Here is an 18662-nt window from a genome sequence, read left to right as displayed (position 1 = left end):
TTTCATTGGTACACACAAATGAGAAAAAAAAGTCCAGAAAATCACATTGTAGGATTTTTAATGAATTTATTTGCAAATTATGGTGGAAAATAAGTATTTGGTCAATAACAAAAGTTTATCTCAATACTTTGTTATATTCCCTTTGTTTGCAATGACAGAGGTCAAACGTTTTCTGTAAGTCTTCACAAGGTTTTCACACACTGTTGCTGGTATTTTGGCCCATTCCTCCATGCAGATCTCCTCTAGAGCAGTGATGTTTTGGGGTTGTTGCTGGGCAACACGGACTTTCAACTCCCTCCAAAGATTTTCTATGGGGTTGAGATCTGGAGACTGGCTAGGCCACTCCAGGACCTTGAAATGCTTCTTACGAAGCCACTCCTGCGGTGTGTTTGGGATCATTGTCATGCTGAAAGACCCAGCCACGTTTCATCTTCAATGCCCTTGCTGATGGAAGGAGGTTTTCACTCAAAATCTCACGATACATGGCCCCATTCATTCTTTCCTTTACACGGATCAGTCGTCCTGGTCCCTTTGCAGAAAAACAGCCCCAAAGCATGATGTTTCCACCCCCATGCTTCACAGTAGGTATGGTGTTCTTTGGATGCAACTCAGCATTCTTTGTCCTCCAAACACGACAAGTTGAGTTTTTACCAAAAAGTTATATTTTGGTTTCATCTGACCATATGACATTCTCCCAATCTTCTTCTGGATCATCCAAATGCTCCAAACTTTAGACGGGCCTGGACATGTACTGGCTTAAGCAGGGGGACACGTCTGACACTGCAGGATTTGAGTCCCTGGCGGCGTAGTGTGTTACTGATGGTAGGCTTTGTTACTTTGGTCCCAGCTCTCGGCAGGTCATTCACTAGGTCCCCCCGTGTGGTTCTGGGATTTTTGCTCACCGTTCTTGTGATCATTTTGACCCCACGGGGTGAGATCTTGCGTGGAGCCCCAGATCGAGGGAGATTATCAGTGGTCTTGTATGTCTTCCATTTCCTAATAATTGCTCCCACAGTTGATTTCTTCAAACCAAGCTGCTTACCTATTGCAGATTCAGTCTTCCCAGCCTGGTGCAGGTCTACAATTTTGTTTCTGATGTCCTTTGACAGCTCTTTGGTCTTGGCCATAGTGGAGTTTGGAGTGTGACTGTTTGAGGTTGTGGACAGGTGTCTTTTATACTGATAACAAGTTCAAACAGGTGCCATTAATACAGGTAACAAGTGGAGGACAGAGGAGCCTCTTAAAGAAGAAGTTACAGGTCTGTGAGAGCCAGAAATCTTGCTTGTTTGTCGGTGACCAAATACTTGTTTTCCACCATAATTAGCAAATAAATTCATTAAAAATCCTACAATGTGATTTTCTGGATTTTCTTTTCTCATTTTGTCTGTCATAGTTGAAGTGTACATATGATGAAAATTACAGGCTTCTCTCATCTTTTTAAGTGGGAGGACTTGCACAATTGGTGGCTGACTAAATACTTTTTTTGCCCCACTGTATGTCCAGGATTTTTGTATGTCTATGTTGGCCTGATATGGTTCCCAATCAGAGACAGCTGTTTATAATTTTCTCTGATTGGGGATCATACTTAGGTAGCCATTTTCCTCATTTGTGTCATTGGATCTTGACTATGTTTAGTTGCCTGTCTGCACTAAGTTGTATACAGTGCCTTGCGAAAGTATTCGGCCCCCTTGAACTTTGTGACCTTTTGCCACATTTCAGGCTTCAAACATAAAGATATAAAACTGTATTTTTTTGTGAAGAATCAACAACAAGTGGGACACAATCTTGAAGTGGAACGACATTTATTGGATATTTCAAACTTTTTTAACAAATCAAAAACTGAAAAATTGGGCGTGCAAAATTATTCAGCCCCCTTAAGTTAATACTTTGTAGCGCCACCTTTTGCTGCGATTACAGCTGTAAATCGCTTGGGGTATGTCTCTATCAGTTTTGCACATCGAGAGACTGAAATTTTTTCCCATTCCTCCTTGCAAAACAGCTCGAGCTCAGTGAGGTTGGATGGAGAGCATTTGTGAACAGCAGTTTTCAGTTCTTTCCACAGATTCTCGATTGGATTCAGGTCTGGACTTTGACTTGGCCATTCTAACACCTGGATATGTTTATTATTGAACCATTCCATTGTAGATTTTGCTTTAATTTTTGGATCATTGTCTTGTTGGAAGACAAATCTCCGTCCCAGTCTCAGGTCTTTTGCAGACTCCATCAGGTTTTCTTCCAGAATGGTCCTGTACTTGGCTCCATCCATCTTCCCATCAATTTTAACCATCTTCCCTGTCCCTGCTGAAGAAAAGCAGGCCCAAACCATGATGCTGCCACCACCATGTTTGACAGTGGGTATGGTGTGTTCAGGGTGATGAGCTGTGTTGCTTTTACGCCAAACATAACGTTTTGCATTGTTGCCAAAAAGTTCCATTTTGGTTTCATCTGACCAGAGCACCTTCTTCCACATGTTTGGTGTGTCTCCCAGGTGGCTTGTGGCAAACTTTAAACGACACTTTTTATGGATATCTTTAAGAAATGGCTTTCTTCTTGCCACTCTTCCATAAAGGCCAGATTTGTGCAATATACGACTGATTGTTGTCCTATGGACAGAGTCTCCCACCTCAGCTGTAGATCTCTGCAGTTCATCCAGAGTGATCATGGGCCTCTTGGCTGCATCTCTGATCAGTCTTCTCCTTGTATGAGCTGAAAGTTTAGAGGGACGGCCAGGTCTTGGTAGATTTGCAGTGGTCTGATACTCCTTCCATTTCAATATTATCGTTTGCACAGTGCTCCTTGGGATGTTTAAAGCTTGGGAAATCTTTTTGTATCCAAATCCGGCTTTAAACTTCTTCACAACAGTATCTCGGACCTGCCTGGTGTGTTCCTTGTTCTTCACAATGCTCTCTGCGCTTTTAACGGACCTCTGAGACTATCACAGTGCAGGTGCATTTATACGGAGACTTGATTACACACAGGTGGATTGTATTTATCATCATTAGTCATTTAGGTCAACATTGGATCATTCAGAGATCCTCACTGAACTTCTGGAGAGAGTTTGCTGCACTGAAAGTAAAGGGGCTGAATAATTTTGCACGCCCAATTTTTCAGTTTTTGATTTGTTAAAAAAGTTTGAAATATCCAATAAATGTCGTTCCATTTCATGATTGTGTCCCACTTGTTGTTGATTCTTCACAAAAAAATACAGTTTTATATCTTTATGTTTGAAGCCTGAAATGTGGCAAAAGGTCACAAAGTTCAAGGGGGCCGAATACTTTCGCAAGGCACTGTAGCTTCACATTTCTTTTGTTGGTTTTGTTTAGTGTTTCATTAATTAAAAGAGAATGTACGTATACCATGCTGCGCCTTGGTCCAATCCTTACGACAAATGTGACAACAATATGTTACTGTAAACTCAGAAACAAATAATTACAGTAAAATTACAGTGCAATGGTAAACAAAAAATTGTATTGTAAGGGATTGGGTGGATGGTTTATGGATCCCGCCTTCTGTTTACACTCATCTCGTCCACATCACAAGCAATGTCATCCCTGGCTAGGCAATGGGGAAAATATTGCCATGGACTGACCCCAACACAAGGTCTCCGCATGCCTCTTCCATTGCTTGCAGAGACAGGCAGGCATGTGATTGGCGGTCATACACTTTCCAAGGCCAATTCGAAAATAATTCATCAATCGGATTGAGCTATGGGGAGTAAAGGGGGCAAGTATACAACTGTAGTTATTGTGGTTGGTGAACCAGTCCCTGACCAGAGCAGCCCAGTGGAAACCAACATTATCCCAGATGACAACAAACCTGGGCTGCTCTGGTCCGTCCTGTCCAACTGTATTATGTAGTGCATCCAGAAATATGATAATGTGTGCAGTATTGTAGGGACCGAGGGTGGCATGGTGATACATCCAGAAATATGATAATGTGTGCAGTATTGTAGAGACCGAGGGTGGCATGGTGATGGAGAACTCCTTGCAGACAAATGGCGGCACACAAGGTGATATTTCCCCCTCGCTGCCCAGGGACATTTACAACGGCTTTTTTTGTCCTATGACATTTCGGCATCGACACCTGGATTTAGCTAGATTGAATCAATTTTCATTGATGAAGCTGAACTCATGAGGCTGTGCAGCTGCATCAAAGTCCAGGACTCTAACAGAAAATGCATACACTGTACCGTGAATATGGTGTAACACAAAAACACAGGACTACAATGTCTACATTTTCACATAAGGATGGGGTTGGGTTGGGTCAGACACATTCAGTCAAAGCTGCAAGCTACAGGCAAGGCAGGTGTCTCCGCAGGCCAATAGGGCACAATCTACTGCCACTACTGTATTACAGTATAGTACAGTGACACTTGAACATAGTCAGAGAAGGTCTTTGACTAACGCTGTTACTCTCAAATGGAACCATCTCCAGCTGCTTCATCATAAGTTGGTGTTGACGCAAGACGTGGCAGTGTCGACATACTGACATGATTGATATTATGGAATGTTGTATGATCCTGCAATGATTCTCTCGTAGTTGATGTAGAAGGATGGTGTTGTTTGTCAACACTAGATTGACAATGGCCAGTTCCTCTTCATGGTGAACAGACGTTGCCTTCCACCCTCAGGAGGTCGTCTGGCAGTTCTGTAGAAAATGCAAGAATGTGATGTCATTGATTAGGTTCTTTTTTACATACGGTACACAGAAACATCAAAACTGTATTACATGTACTTCACAGTACTATACCTATTGTTCAATGAGGAGCATAGACCTAATATTGTAGGACTACATTGTATTGTACTGTGATGCAGAATGATGTGCAACAATTACATAGGTACAGTCTAGTGTAGAAAGTTAGACATACCTGTTGTTCTCTAGTCTAAATGTCCGTATTATGGATGCTACCGTGTAGCGACTCAGGTTGGGCTGGACTCTCTGCCTCCCTCATCTTCAGGCCATGATTTATGCCATGGTCCTGTAAAGTGACCCTAACGTTGTCGGAAATATGTCTCCATCTATTGCCTGGTCCCCTTTGTTCTTGTCCTCGTCCTCCTCCTCCTCCTCTCCCGCTTCCTCTTCCTCTTCCTCTTCCTCTCGCTCTCACTGCCTACATGTTTGCAAAGTTCTCACAAAAGAGGTGAGCTTACCTGAGGTCTATTTGTAGTGCTAAGGCTCAGACTAATTGGTGTTCAATTACTGTATAAGTGTTTTCATGTGTGTGTGGGTGTTGCCAATTTCAGCTATGTTTTGCATTTTGAATAGAAGTGTCTAATGTAAGAAACAGTGTGTTTTGCAAGTGTGTTGGAGAATTGCAAACAAAGTTCAAACAAAGTGCAAAGTGTGTTGGAGAATTGCAAACAAAGTTCAAAGCAGAAAATGAGCTTGTACTTTTGGTGCCTTTGCTTAAGGCATGGTTGCAAAGGTTAAGGTTTTGGTGCCTTTGCTTAAGGGATGGTTGCAAAGGTTAAGGTTTTGGTGCCTTTGCTTAAGGCATGGTTGCAAAGGTTAAGGTTTTGGTGCCTTTGCTTAAGGGATGGTTGCAAAGGTTAAGGTTTTGGTGCCTTTGCTTAAGGCATGGTTGCAAAGGTTAAGGTTTTGGTGCCTTTGCTTAAGGGATGGTTGCAAAGGTTAAGGTTTTGGTGCCTTTGCTTAAGGGATGGTTGCAAAGGTTAAGGTTTTGGTGCCTTTGCTTAAGGGATGGTTGCAAAGGTTAAGGTTTTGGTGCCTTTGCTTAAGGCATGGTTGCAAAGGTTAAGGTTTTGGTGCCTTTGCTTAAGGCATGGTTGCAAAGGTTAAGGTTTTGGTGCCTTTGCTTAAGGGATGGTTGCAAAAGTTAAGGTTTTGGTGCCTTTGCTTAAGGGATGGTTGCAAAGGTTAAGGTTTTGGTGCCTTTGCTTAAGGCATGGTTGCAAAAGTTAAGGTTTTGGTGCCTTTGCTTAAGGGATGGTTGCAAAGGTTAAGGTTTTGGTGCCTTTGCTTAAGGCATGGTTGCAAAGGTTAAGGTTTTGGTGCCTTTGCTTAAGGGATGGTTGCAAAGGTTAAGGTTTTGGTGCCTTTGCTTAAGGGATGGTTGCAAAGGTTAAGGTTTTGGTGCCTTTGCTTAAGGCATGGTTGCAAAGGTTAAGGTTCTGGTGCCTTTGCTTAAGGGATGGTTGCAAAGGTTAAGGTTTTGATGCTTTTGTCTAAGCATTCACTTTCAGTGTAAGCAATTAACGTTAACGTTAGTCATTAACGTATGTCTGCTGCCAGTCCTGAAGTCTTTGTAAATGCTTACATAAGAGCATGTAGAAGTATAATATGTTGTAATGTCCTTAATCCGATACGAGTGACCTTGTCAAGAGATATGGACCTCTTTGTTTAGAAACACACTGGTGCAAACTATGTACCCTCCCTAGTGTTAAAAATACCATATAAGGTGTTATTGCAAAACACTAAAAGTGTGGATTCCCCAACACTGACAAAGGGTAACAGAGTCAACACTAAGCACCGTGTTAATTTAATAAGAATGGAAAGTGTGCACCCGTATAAACACTGGCGCAGTGTTAAATGATTCACTCTCAGTGTTCATTTAACGCTGGAGAATTTGCTGTGCAATAATGTTTTTTTATTTTTTGGGGGCATCAGACCTGCTGAATTCTCACTTGAAACCTTGTTTTTGTGTTTAATAGGCTAAATTCCACATTCTGTTAACATATGAGCCCAAAGTGATCTGTTCTTGCGATTTGTAGTCTATGACATTCCAGATTTACACATGATCATCTTTCACTAAGTAGTTTGTGAACTCATTTTTCAAAGTAACTTTAGTTAATAAGTTCACCATATGCTTCTTAAGGGTAGGTTTTGTGCAGCTTAACTTTTACCAGTGCGAAGTCATTGGTAGCTTGGTAAACTATATTTTCAGAGCTTAATAATTGTGGAAGAAACAGGCTAGTGTAAAACCTTTCTCCAAAATCCAAACTTGTCAAATGTTAACGGTGTTAATGCATTCATCAAAACAGCTTACTATTTCCTGCTACAGTTTGTACTGTACCTCAAACCAAAGCATGTTGGTTTTTCAATAATCAAAATGGAGGCCAAACAGAAGTTACTTGTTTAAAGTCATTATTACCGTATGTGGTATTCAAAAGAATACCCTACAGTCAGTAACTGTAAGCAGTTAGAACAACAATCCAGAAGATAAATTACAATTCAGTCACTGTGTCGGCATTGATGTAGGCAAGAGAGCCAGGGAAACACACATCCTCCGGGACGTTAGAGTGAACGAAAGAGAGGGAAGCAAGGGCCTTGTATTGGGGGGTGAAAACCTTTGTTCAGGGGTTGGTTCTGGGGGGACAACACTAAGTGGAGGAGACATGCTCTGGTGGTCTTTTAAGGGGCCCAGGGACAGACTGCCAAGGGAAGGAGGAGAGTCTGCACAAAGTTTAGAGGGTTTGGGTGTGGTCTGGGGGAAGAACAGATGAATGTGGGAAGTGAAAGAATAAAATTGGCCTGGTTGTTGTTCTTTGTTACTCATTTGATTAGAGGTGTTTTGTTATTTACTTGAGACCTAGCGGTCTTGTGTGGGGAGTGATTTTATTTTGATATTTCAAGAGATGTGTTCGGTGAGACAGATCTCTCTGCTGAAACGTACAGTAGTCTGCTGAAACCCATAGCAACAACAACATTTAAAACACTTGGTATGAAACGGGTAGTTCCGGGCACACAATCTGATTGGTCAAAAACTCATTGGCTTTGGTTTGTCCTGCTGTTTTTAATATTTCTATAGAAATGGCAACATAATAAATGCTTTTTTTAAATCACCCTTTTTTCTTGATAGTGAAAGTAAGTCCCACTACATTTTTTTCACCATTTTTCATTTGCTGAGCAGTGGCCATCATCCCCTTTGTTTTTCTTCCAGTACAAGACGAAAATGTTAAGACATTAAGGTACACTTTTTGTGACACACATTACAGCACACATTTAATCAGAGAATACAATGCAGAGTTATTTCAGAATAAATTTCAAACCTCACAGCCAGACCCCATGCTAGTCTACTCTTGCACTCAAAAAGCACTCAGGCAACAATCACAAATATTCAAGGCAGTCCCATGAGGAATTTACTGAACCAAAAGCAGACTAAAATGTTGCTTCAGTTCAGAAGCGTTTTAAAAACGCAAACAGTGTAGTATGACGACAGGGACACAGCCTGCACATTGTGTGTGCATTCCGCCGGAAGTCCAGTCATTTCATTTAGAGGAGTAATGTAGGCTGCGATGCTCATGGATAGCACCGGTAATATTTCAAGAACAAACATATACTGCCATTGCTATGCAATGTATGTTCCAAGTTCAAGTCCCATACATTACATTACATAGAAAATACATTACTCCTCTAAATGAAATGACTGGACTTCTGGCGGAATGCACACACAATATGCAGGCTGTGTCCCTGTCGTTATACTACACTGTTTTGGTTTCTTAAAACGCTCCTGAACTGAAGCAACATTTCAGTCTGCTGAAATAGTATATGCAATTTTTTTTTCAGTCACCCTGCACAACAGCAAAACAACAATTCCAGAATATGCTGTGCATTTACGTGCAAGGTTTTACCCTCTACTGGCCCTGACCAAACACTGTGACCACAGACATGTTCTGATTAATTCAGTGTTGATGTTTAAGTGTATTAAAGCAATTAAAATTCCTCTGGGTCCTCATATGGCGACAATACCACCAAGGACCCAAGTAAAACTAAATAAACAAAATGTTAATATTTTAATTAGCCGTCAAACCAATGGTGAAACATGCCTTAATTGGTCTCAAGTTTGAGACTGGGCATAAATGCTCCCCAATATTTGGGCTATATTTTAGAAGAATACTTTCAACACTCTCACTTGACACTGTATCGACCATTGGACACAAATTTTTTGAAACATCATTCCGAGCCAGATGTCAAAACACTGGCGCTACATGATCAATGACATCCAAAGCTTCTTTATGTAGATTGATTTGTGGAGAGGAGTGAATGGACTTGATATAATTGTCTTTATCCGATATCAAGTCCATTCACTCCTCTCCACAATTATTGTTTAGTGGAAGACAGCGGGTGGGTGGTCAAGACTCCATCATTCAAGAGTGAAGAGGTAAGTAAGTGTATTGTGTAGGGTGCTGCAGAAAAGACTGGATAATGATGGAAAATATGCCAATAGGCATCACAGTGAAATAGGTGATTATCATACTTACGGATTTCGGAATGTGGAAGTATCGTTTGTTGGGACAAGTTTCAGTCCCTTCCTTGGTAACCGAGTGTAGCAAACCTCTATATACTAATAACAAAAGAAGCCGTACCTAAGTTTCCATGCTTTTCCGAGCAACATGGAAGAGCGGAAAAGATGGGTTCACGCTGTGAGAAGGGTTGAAGACCTTACATTTAAGATACTCTGGGATATATTTGTATGTAGCTTACATTTCAACCAAACCGACTACACTGCTGCGACTGGGTGCAATTGACTGAAGATCGGAGTTGTCCTGTCCCGGGTTCATTGGAATAACTGGGGAGAAGATCTGCCTCAATGAGAATCGGTGACTCCCCCAGGTACATATCTAACAAAGTTAAGAACGTACAATAAGCTCACTCCTCAGCTAGTTTGATATGTCATCGACGGAGCTATTGAACTAGATTTTTTTTGATTGCTCAAATGGTTGGTACGTTGACAAGGAAGGAGGTCACGTGTGTTTGTGAGCAGAGGATCACTGGCTTGAGCCCGGTATGTGGACAGGGACAGTGGAGGAAGTCAATGATGTAAAAAGGGCTTTATAAATACATTTGATTATAAGGCTACTGATTACCGACAAATGTACCAATGGCAGATGAGCAACTGACGGGTGGTGGCGGTGGCCATCTTAACTACCCTCCAGCCGGATTGGCTATCTCTGGGACTGAATGTATTGTTGGTGTAAATGGTGTGAACCCAAGATTATTGTTTAAATAAAAACCCTTGAAACCTGTGTGGTGGCCTGGGATCTCAGAACCTGTTTTTGACATGTTCAGCATTATAATATTCATGTTATTCTATTTCAATACACATCAGCTATGTTTAAGATGCTGTAATTAATGACATTCAAACATTATGAAAATAGTTGTATATTTTTCTGTGTTTATTTTTCTGTGTTTTCATGTTTTATGTACGTTCTTTTTAAGCACCAAATGGATTTCCCCATTTGGTTTAATAAGCCATTAGACACACATGCACATGGATTGTGTGCCAATCAGAGGGTGAATGGGCAAGACAAAATATTTAAGTGCCTTTGAACGGGGTATGGCAGTAGGAGCCAGGAGCACCTGTTTGAGTGTGTCAAGGACTGCAACGCGGCTGGATTTTTCACACTCAACAGTTTGCTGTGTGTATCAAGAATGGTTCACCCAAAGGACATCCAGCCAACTTGGCTGTCAACATGGGTCAACATGGGCCAGCATCCCCTATATATGCATATATACACCAGCTCGACCAGAGTGGAGAGTTAGCCTAACTCAAGTAAACTCAGCTTAGCTTTTAATAAGGTCACCTATTGTTATTACCACTGCCCCTGAAGGTAGACACTATGAACAATGTCCAAACATAATTGAAATAATATCTAAATCAAGGGAATCTAATCAAGTCTTTTAACAACAGGTACCCTGTATGCTGCAGCTGAACAGATAAAAGAGGTAGAAGCCCTTTATGTCTAAGCTCTACACGGGATTGATTACTGATTGATACATCACAAGGCTGTCATGACTTGTGGAATTATTGGAGCCTAGAGATGGTGTCATAGCAGATAAGGGATTCACCTTGGTGCTGGCTGATGTTGGGGCAAAGTGAGGGCCAAGTCGGCTCCAAACAAAGTGAGGCGTGTCAAGCACGTGGTTTAATTACTTAGGATTCAGAGCTTTTACATGGATGGAAATATCCAGTTTTGTACACTGGGAGAAAGTAGTGACACAGCAAATGATCCAGTGTTAAATACAGTATATAAGGGTCTATATGGGTCCACATTTAACACTGGTCCAGTATCTATATTGGTCCACATTTAACACTGGCCCAGTATCTATATTGGTCCACATTTAACACTGGTCCAGTATCTATATTGGTCCACATTTAACACTGGTCCAGTATCTATATTGGTCCACATTTAACACTGGTCCAGTATCTATATTGGTCCACATTTAACACTGGTCCAGTATCTATATTGGTCCACATTTAACACTGGTCCAGTATCTATATTGGTCCACATTTAACACTGGTCCAGTATCTATATTGGTCCACATTTAACACTGGTCTAGTATCTATATTGGTCCACATTTAACACTGGTCCAGTATCTATATTGGTCCACATTTAACACTGGTCCAGTAACTATATTGGTCCACATTTAACACTGGTCCAGTATCTATATTGGTCCACATTTAACACTGGTCCAGTATCTACATGGGTCCACATTTAACACTGGTCCAGTATCTATATTGGTCCACATTTAACACTGGTCCAGTATCTATATTGGTCCACATTTAGCACTGGTCCAGTATCTATATGGGTCCACATTTAACACTGGTCCAGTATCTATATGGGTCCACATTTAACACTGGTCCAGTATCTATATTGGTCCACATTTAACACTGGTCCAGTATCTATATTGGTCCACATTTAACACTGGTCCAGTATCTATATTGGTCCACATTTAACACTGGTCCAGTATCTATATTGGTCCACATTTAACACTGGCCCAGTATCTATATTGGTCCACATTTAACACTGGTCCAGTATCTATATTGGTCCACATTTAACACTGGTCCAGTATCTATATTGGTCCACATTTAACACTGGTCCAGTATCTATATTGGTCCACATTTAACACTGGTCCAGTATCTATATTGGTCCACATTTAACACTGGTCCAGTATCTATATTGGTCCACATTTAACACTGGTCCAGTATCTATATTGGTCCACATTTAACACTGGTCCAGTATCTATATTGGTCCACATTTAACACTGATCCAGTATCCATATTGGTCCACATTTAACACTGGTCCAGTATCTATATTGGTCCACATTTAACACTGGTCCAGTATCTATATTGGTCCACATTTAACACTGGTCCAGTATCTATATTGGTCCACATTTAACACTGGTCCAGTATCTATATTGGTCCACATTTAACACTGGTCCAGTATCTATATTGGTCCACATTTAACACTGGTCCAGTATCTATATTGGTCCACATTTAACACTGGTCCAGTATCTATATTGGTCCACATTTAACACTGGTCCAGTATCTATATTGGTCCACATTTAACACTGGTCCAGTATCTATATTGGTCCACATTTAACACTGGCCCAGTATCTATATTGGTCCACATTTAACACTGGTCCAGTATCTATATTGGTCCACATTTAACACTGGTCCAGTATCTATATTGGTCCACATTTAACACTGGTCCAGTATCTATATTGGTCCACATTTAACACTGGTCCAGTATCTATATTGGTCCACATTTAACACTGGTCCAGTATCTATATTGGTCCACATTTAACACTGGTCCAGTATCTATATTGGTCCACATTTAACACTGGTCTAGTATCTATATTGGTCCACATTTAACACTGGTCCAGTATCTATATTGGTCCACATTTAACACTGGTCCAGTAACTATATTGGTCCACATTTAACACTGGTCCAGTATCTATATTGGTCCACATTTAACACTGGTCCAGTATCTACATGGGTCCACATTTAACACTGGTCCAGTATCTATATTGGTCCACATTTAACACTGGTCCAGTATCTATATTGGTCCACATTTAGCACTGGTCCAGTATCTATATGGGTCCACATTTAACACTGGTCCAGTATCTATATGGGTCCACATTTAACACTGGTCCAGTATCTATATTGGTCCACATTTAACACTGGTCCAGTATCTATATTGGTCCACATTTAACACTGGTCCAGTATCTATATTGGTCCACATTTAACACTGGTCCAGTATCTATATTGGTCCACATTTAACACTGGCCCAGTATCTATATTGGTCCACATTTAACACTGGTCCAGTATCTATATTGGTCCACATTTAACACTGGTCCAGTATCTATATTGGTCCACATTTAACACTGGTCCAGTATCTATATTGGTCCACATTTAACACTGGTCCAGTATCTATATTGGTCCACATTTAACACTGGTCCAGTATCTATATTGGTCCACATTTAACACTGGTCCAGTATCTATATTGGTCCACATTTAACACTGGTCCAGTATCTATATTGGTCCACATTTAACACTGATCCAGTATCCATATTGGTCCACATTTAACACTGGTCCAGTATCTATATTGGTCCACATTTAACACTGGTCCAGTATCTATATTGGTCCACATTTAACACTGGTCCAGTATCTATATTGGTCCACATTTAACACTGGTCCAGTATCTATATTGGTCCACATTTAACACTGGTCCAGTATCTATATTGGTCCACATTTAACACTGGTCCAGTATCTATATTGGTCCACATTTAACACTGGTCCAGTATCTATATTGGTCCACACTTTTCTTTGTTAAAGGTCCTGAACAGTCATTCTGAAAAGTACTTTTCTCTCATGCCTGATTAAAATTTCAATCAAATGTATTTATAAAGCCCTACTTACATCTGATCTGTAGAGCTGATGTCACAAAGTGCTGTACAGAAACCCAGCCTAAAACCCCAAACAGCAAGCAATGCAAGTCTAGAAGCACGGTGACTAGGAAAAACTCCCTAGAATGTCCAGAACCTAGGAAGAAACCTAGAGAGGAACCAGGCTATGAGGGGTGGCCAGTCCTCTTCTGGCTGTGCCAGGTGGAGATTATAACAGAACATGGCCAAGATGTTCAAATGTTCAAAGATGACCAGCAGGGTCAGATAATAATAATCACAGTGGTTGTCGAGGGTGCAACAGGTCAGCACCTCAGGAGTAAATGTCAGTTGGCTTTTCATAGCCAATCATTCAGAGTATCTCTACCGCACCTGTTCTCTCTAGAGAGTTGAAAACTGGGACAAGGTAGCACGTCCGGTGAACAGGTCAGGGTTCCATAGCCGCAGGCAGATCAGTTGAAACTGGAGCAACAGCACAACCAGGTGGACTGGGGACAGCAGAGAGTCATCAGGCCAGGTAGTCCCGAAGCCTGGTCCTAGGGCTCAGGTCCTCCGAGAGAAAGAGAGAGAGAGAGAAAGAGAGAGAAAAGGAGAGAGATAATTAAAGAGAGCATACTTAAATTCACACAGGACACCGGATAAGACAGGAGAAATACTCCAGATATAACAGACTGACCCTAGCCCCCCGACACATATACTATTGCAGCCTGAATATTGGAGGCTGAGTCAGGAAGGGTCTGCAGACACTGTGGTCCCGTCTGATGATACCCCCAGACAGGGCCAAACATGCCAGGTATAACCACACCCACTTTGCCAAAGCACAGCCCCCACACCCCTAGAGGGATATTTTCAACCACCAACTTATTATCCTGAGACAAGGCCAAGTACAGCCCACGAAGAGCCCACGAACCCGAGGGGGGGAGCAACCCGGACAGAAAGATTACTTCAGTGACTCAACCCACTCAAGTGACACACCCCTCCTTGGGGCGGCATGGAAGAGCACCAGTAAGCAGAATCCCAGTGGAGAGAGGGGAACCGGCCAGACAGAGACAGCAAGGGCGATTCGTTGCTCCAGTGCCTTCACACACCTGGGCCAGACTACACTCAATCATAGGACCTACTAAATAAAGGTTAAATAAATAAAACAATTATTGGCCAACGTGCAATCATTGGAAAACGAACGGGACATTAAAAACTGTAATACCTTATGTTCTACCGAGACGTGGCTGAACGACGACACGGATAATATAGTGCTGGCTGTCTTCTCTGTGCATTGGCAGGATAGAGAAGCTACGTATCGTAGACGAGGGTATGTGTCTTTTTGTCAATAACTGCTGGTGCGCGATGTATAACATTATAGAAGTCTCAAGGCATTGTAGAATATGAGGTAGAATACCTCACGATAAGCTGTTGACCACACTATCTACCAAGAGAGTACTCATCTATATTATTCATAGCTGTCTATTTACCACCACAAGCCGATGCTGGCACTAAGACCGCACTTAACGAGCTGTATAAGACCATAAGCAAACAAGAAAATGCTCATCCAGAAGTGGCTCTCCTAGTGGCCGGGGACTTTAACGCAGGCAAACTTAGAAATAACTCTAGACCACCTTTACTCCACACACAGAGACACATCTCTGGGCTCCCGAGTGGCACAGCAGTCTAAGGCACTTCATCTTAGTGCTAGAGGCCTCACTACAGACACCCTGGTTTGATTCCAGGCTGTATCCCAACCTGCCGTGATTGGGAGTCCCATAGGGCTGTGCACAATTGGCCCAGCGTTGTCTGGATTTGTCTGTATGCCGTCATTGTAAATAAGAATTTGTTCTTAACTGTATTGCCTATTTAAATAAATACAAAGTTCTCCCTCACCCTCCATTTGGCAAATCTGACCATAATTACACCCTCATGATTACTGGTTACAAGCAAAGAATAAAGCAGGAAGTACCAGTGACTCGCTTAAAGCCGAAGGGGTCAGATGACAAGGACCCTACGCTATAAGACTGTTGTGCTAGCACAGACTGGAATAGGTTCCCAGAATTCATCCAATGGCATTGAGGAGTACACCACCTCAGTCACCGTCTTCATCAAAAAGTGCATTGACAACGTCGTCCCCACAGTGACCGCATGGACATTTCCCAACCAGAAGCCATGGATTACTGCCAACATCCGCACCGAGCTAAAGGCTAGAATTGCTGCGTTCAGGAGCTGGACACTAATCTGGACGCTTATAAGAAATCCCACTATGCCCTCAAATGAATCATCAAACAGGCAAAGCAACAATACAGGAGTTAGAGTGAATCTTACTACACTGGCTCTGACACTCGTCAGATGTGTCAGGGCTTGAAAAATACTACGGATTACAAAGGGAAACCCAGACGCGAGCTGCACAGTGACGCAAGCCTACCAGACGAGCTAAATGCCTTTTATGCTCGCTTCGAGGCAAGCAACACTGAAGCATGCATGAGAGCACCAGCTGTTCCGGACGACTACGTGATCACGCTCACTGTATCCGATGTGAGCAAGGTCTTTGAACAGGTCAACATTCACAAAGCCACGGGGCCAGACGGATTACCAGGATGTGTACTCAAAGCATGTGTGGACCAACTGGCTAGTGTTATCACTGACATTTTAAACCTCTCCCTGACCGAGTCTGTAATACCTACATGTTTCAAACAGACCCCCATAGTCCCACAAATCCCACAAAAGCGAAGGTAACCTGCCTAAATGATTATTGCCCTGGAGCACTCACATTGGTAACCAAGTGCTTTGAAAGGCTGGTCATGGCTCAAATCAACATCATCATGCCATAAACCATAGACCCACTCGAATTTGCATACCGCCCAAACAGATCCACAGATGACACAATTTCAATCGCACTCCACACTGCCTTTTCCCACCTGAACAAAAGGAACACCTATGTGAGAATGCTGTTCATTGACTACAGCTCAGCATTCAACACCATAGTGCCTACAAAGCTCATCACTAAGCTAAGTACCCTGGGACAAAACACCTCCCTCTGCAACTGAATTCTGGACTTCCTGACGGGACAACCCCAAGTGGTAAGGGTAGGCAACAACACATCTGCCACGCTGGTCCTCAACACGGGGGCACCTCAGGGGTCTGTTTTTAGTCCCCTCTTATACTCCCTGTTCACCCACGACTGCGTTGCCAAGCACGACTCCAACACCATCATTAAGTTGGCTGACGATACAACAGTGGTAGGCATCACCGACAATGATGAGACAGCCTATAGGGAGGAGGTCAGAGACCTGGCAGTGTGGTGCCAAGTCAACAACCTCTCCCTCAATGTGAGCAAGACAAAGGGGCTGATCGAGGACTATAGGAAAAGGAGGGCTGAACAGGCCCCAATTAACATTGATGGGGCTGAAGTAGAGCGGGTTGAGTTTCAAGTTACTTGGTGTCCACATCACCAACTAACTATTATGGTCTAAACACACCAAGACAGTTGTGAAGAGGGTACGACAACACCTTTTCCCTCTCAGGAGACTGAAAAGATTTGGCATTGGTCCCTAGATCCTCATAAGGTTCTACAGCTGCATCATCGAGAGCATCCTGACCGGTTGCATCACTGCCTGGTATGGCAACTGCTCAGCATCTGACCGTAAGGCCCTACAGAGGGTAGTGCTTACGGTCCAGTACATCACTGGGGCCAAAAAACATTGAAATATTCCATTGTCTCTGTCAGGTCCGCATTGGGTAGACATCAATAGGAAATTACTATGAGATAATTAAATGTTTCAGTTGTGTATATAACTATATAATTTTTTATTCTTGAAAGTCATCAGATCCTCTCTGCTCAGGCAATATCAGCCAAACAGTCGGTGTACTCCCGATACTTCTCTGTCTTTAGTCATCCTATTTCAGTAGGCTAGCTGCAGAGCTGTCTGACAAAATCATTTTACTAATGCATACTTTCACAAACGGTCTCTATCCCTCTCTCTTGTTGTTGTGTTGTGTACATTCCTTTCTCATGCGGTCCATGCGGTTTGTGTGTATTTATCCTAACGTAGCAGGCGTAAAAGTATATACGTCTCTGTCCGAGACGGAAAAAAGTGAGACTGACTAACAAAATCAGAGGGGAACCCCCCCCCGGCTGGTAATTCAACCATTATAATGACTTTAGATAGCTGGCCGCTAAACTAACTAAGCAGAATGTTAGCTGACACGTTAGCTGACATGGGCTAATTCACTATCAGTGACTGACTGATAACAAGAGGAAAACAGCTGATGCACAATCAAATTCTGAAAATGCACCTTGTGTATTCTACTATTCTAATCTTCCTCCTGACAGTTAATACTGACTGGTGGGAAAGTGTCTCACTGCATCTATTCAACCTCGACTGAAAATTCTCTGTTCAATCTGTATCACTGAAGCGTTGCAGATAGTGAGCTTGAAATTTAAAGGATATTCCCTATTGAGGCAACACTCATTTTTTACATTTCAATCATGCTCTACTCTGTTCTACTCTGTGTCAAATGGATTGAACCGAGCCCTGAATGTCAGTCTCATACATCTGTAGGCTGCAATACTTGGCTGTTGTCCTGGCTAAAATGGCTACAATCACAGAACCAGTTTTTTCAGCTCCTTTGTGTCCTGTTCTCCTCTGTGTCCTGTTTTCCTCTGTATCCTGTTTTCCTCTGTGTCCTGTTTTCCTCTGTGTCCTGTTCTACTCTGTGTCCTGTTCTCCTCTGTGTCCTGTTCTACTCTGTGTCCTGTTCTCCTCTGTGTCCTGTTCTACTCTGTGTCCTGTTCTCCTCTGTGTCCTGTTCTCCTCTGTGCCCTGTTTTCCTCTGTGTCCTGTTCTCCTCTGTGTCCTGTTCTCCTCTGTGTCCTGTTTTCCTCTGTGTCCTGTTCTCCTCTGTGTCCTGTTCTCCTCTGTGTCCTGTTCTACTCTGTGTCCTGTTTTCCTCTGTGTCCTGTTCTACTCTGTGTCCTGTTCTCCTCTGTGTCCTGTTCTCCTCTGTGTCCTGTTTTCCTCTGTGTCCTG

The sequence above is a fragment of the Oncorhynchus mykiss genome, chromosome 30, assembly GCF_013265735.2.
Source record: "Oncorhynchus mykiss isolate Arlee chromosome 30, USDA_OmykA_1.1, whole genome shotgun sequence".
Classification (NCBI taxonomy): Eukaryota; Metazoa; Chordata; class Actinopteri; order Salmoniformes; family Salmonidae; genus Oncorhynchus; species Oncorhynchus mykiss.
The sequence above is the reverse complement of the archived record's forward strand: the minus strand, read 5'-3'. Positions refer to the sequence as shown.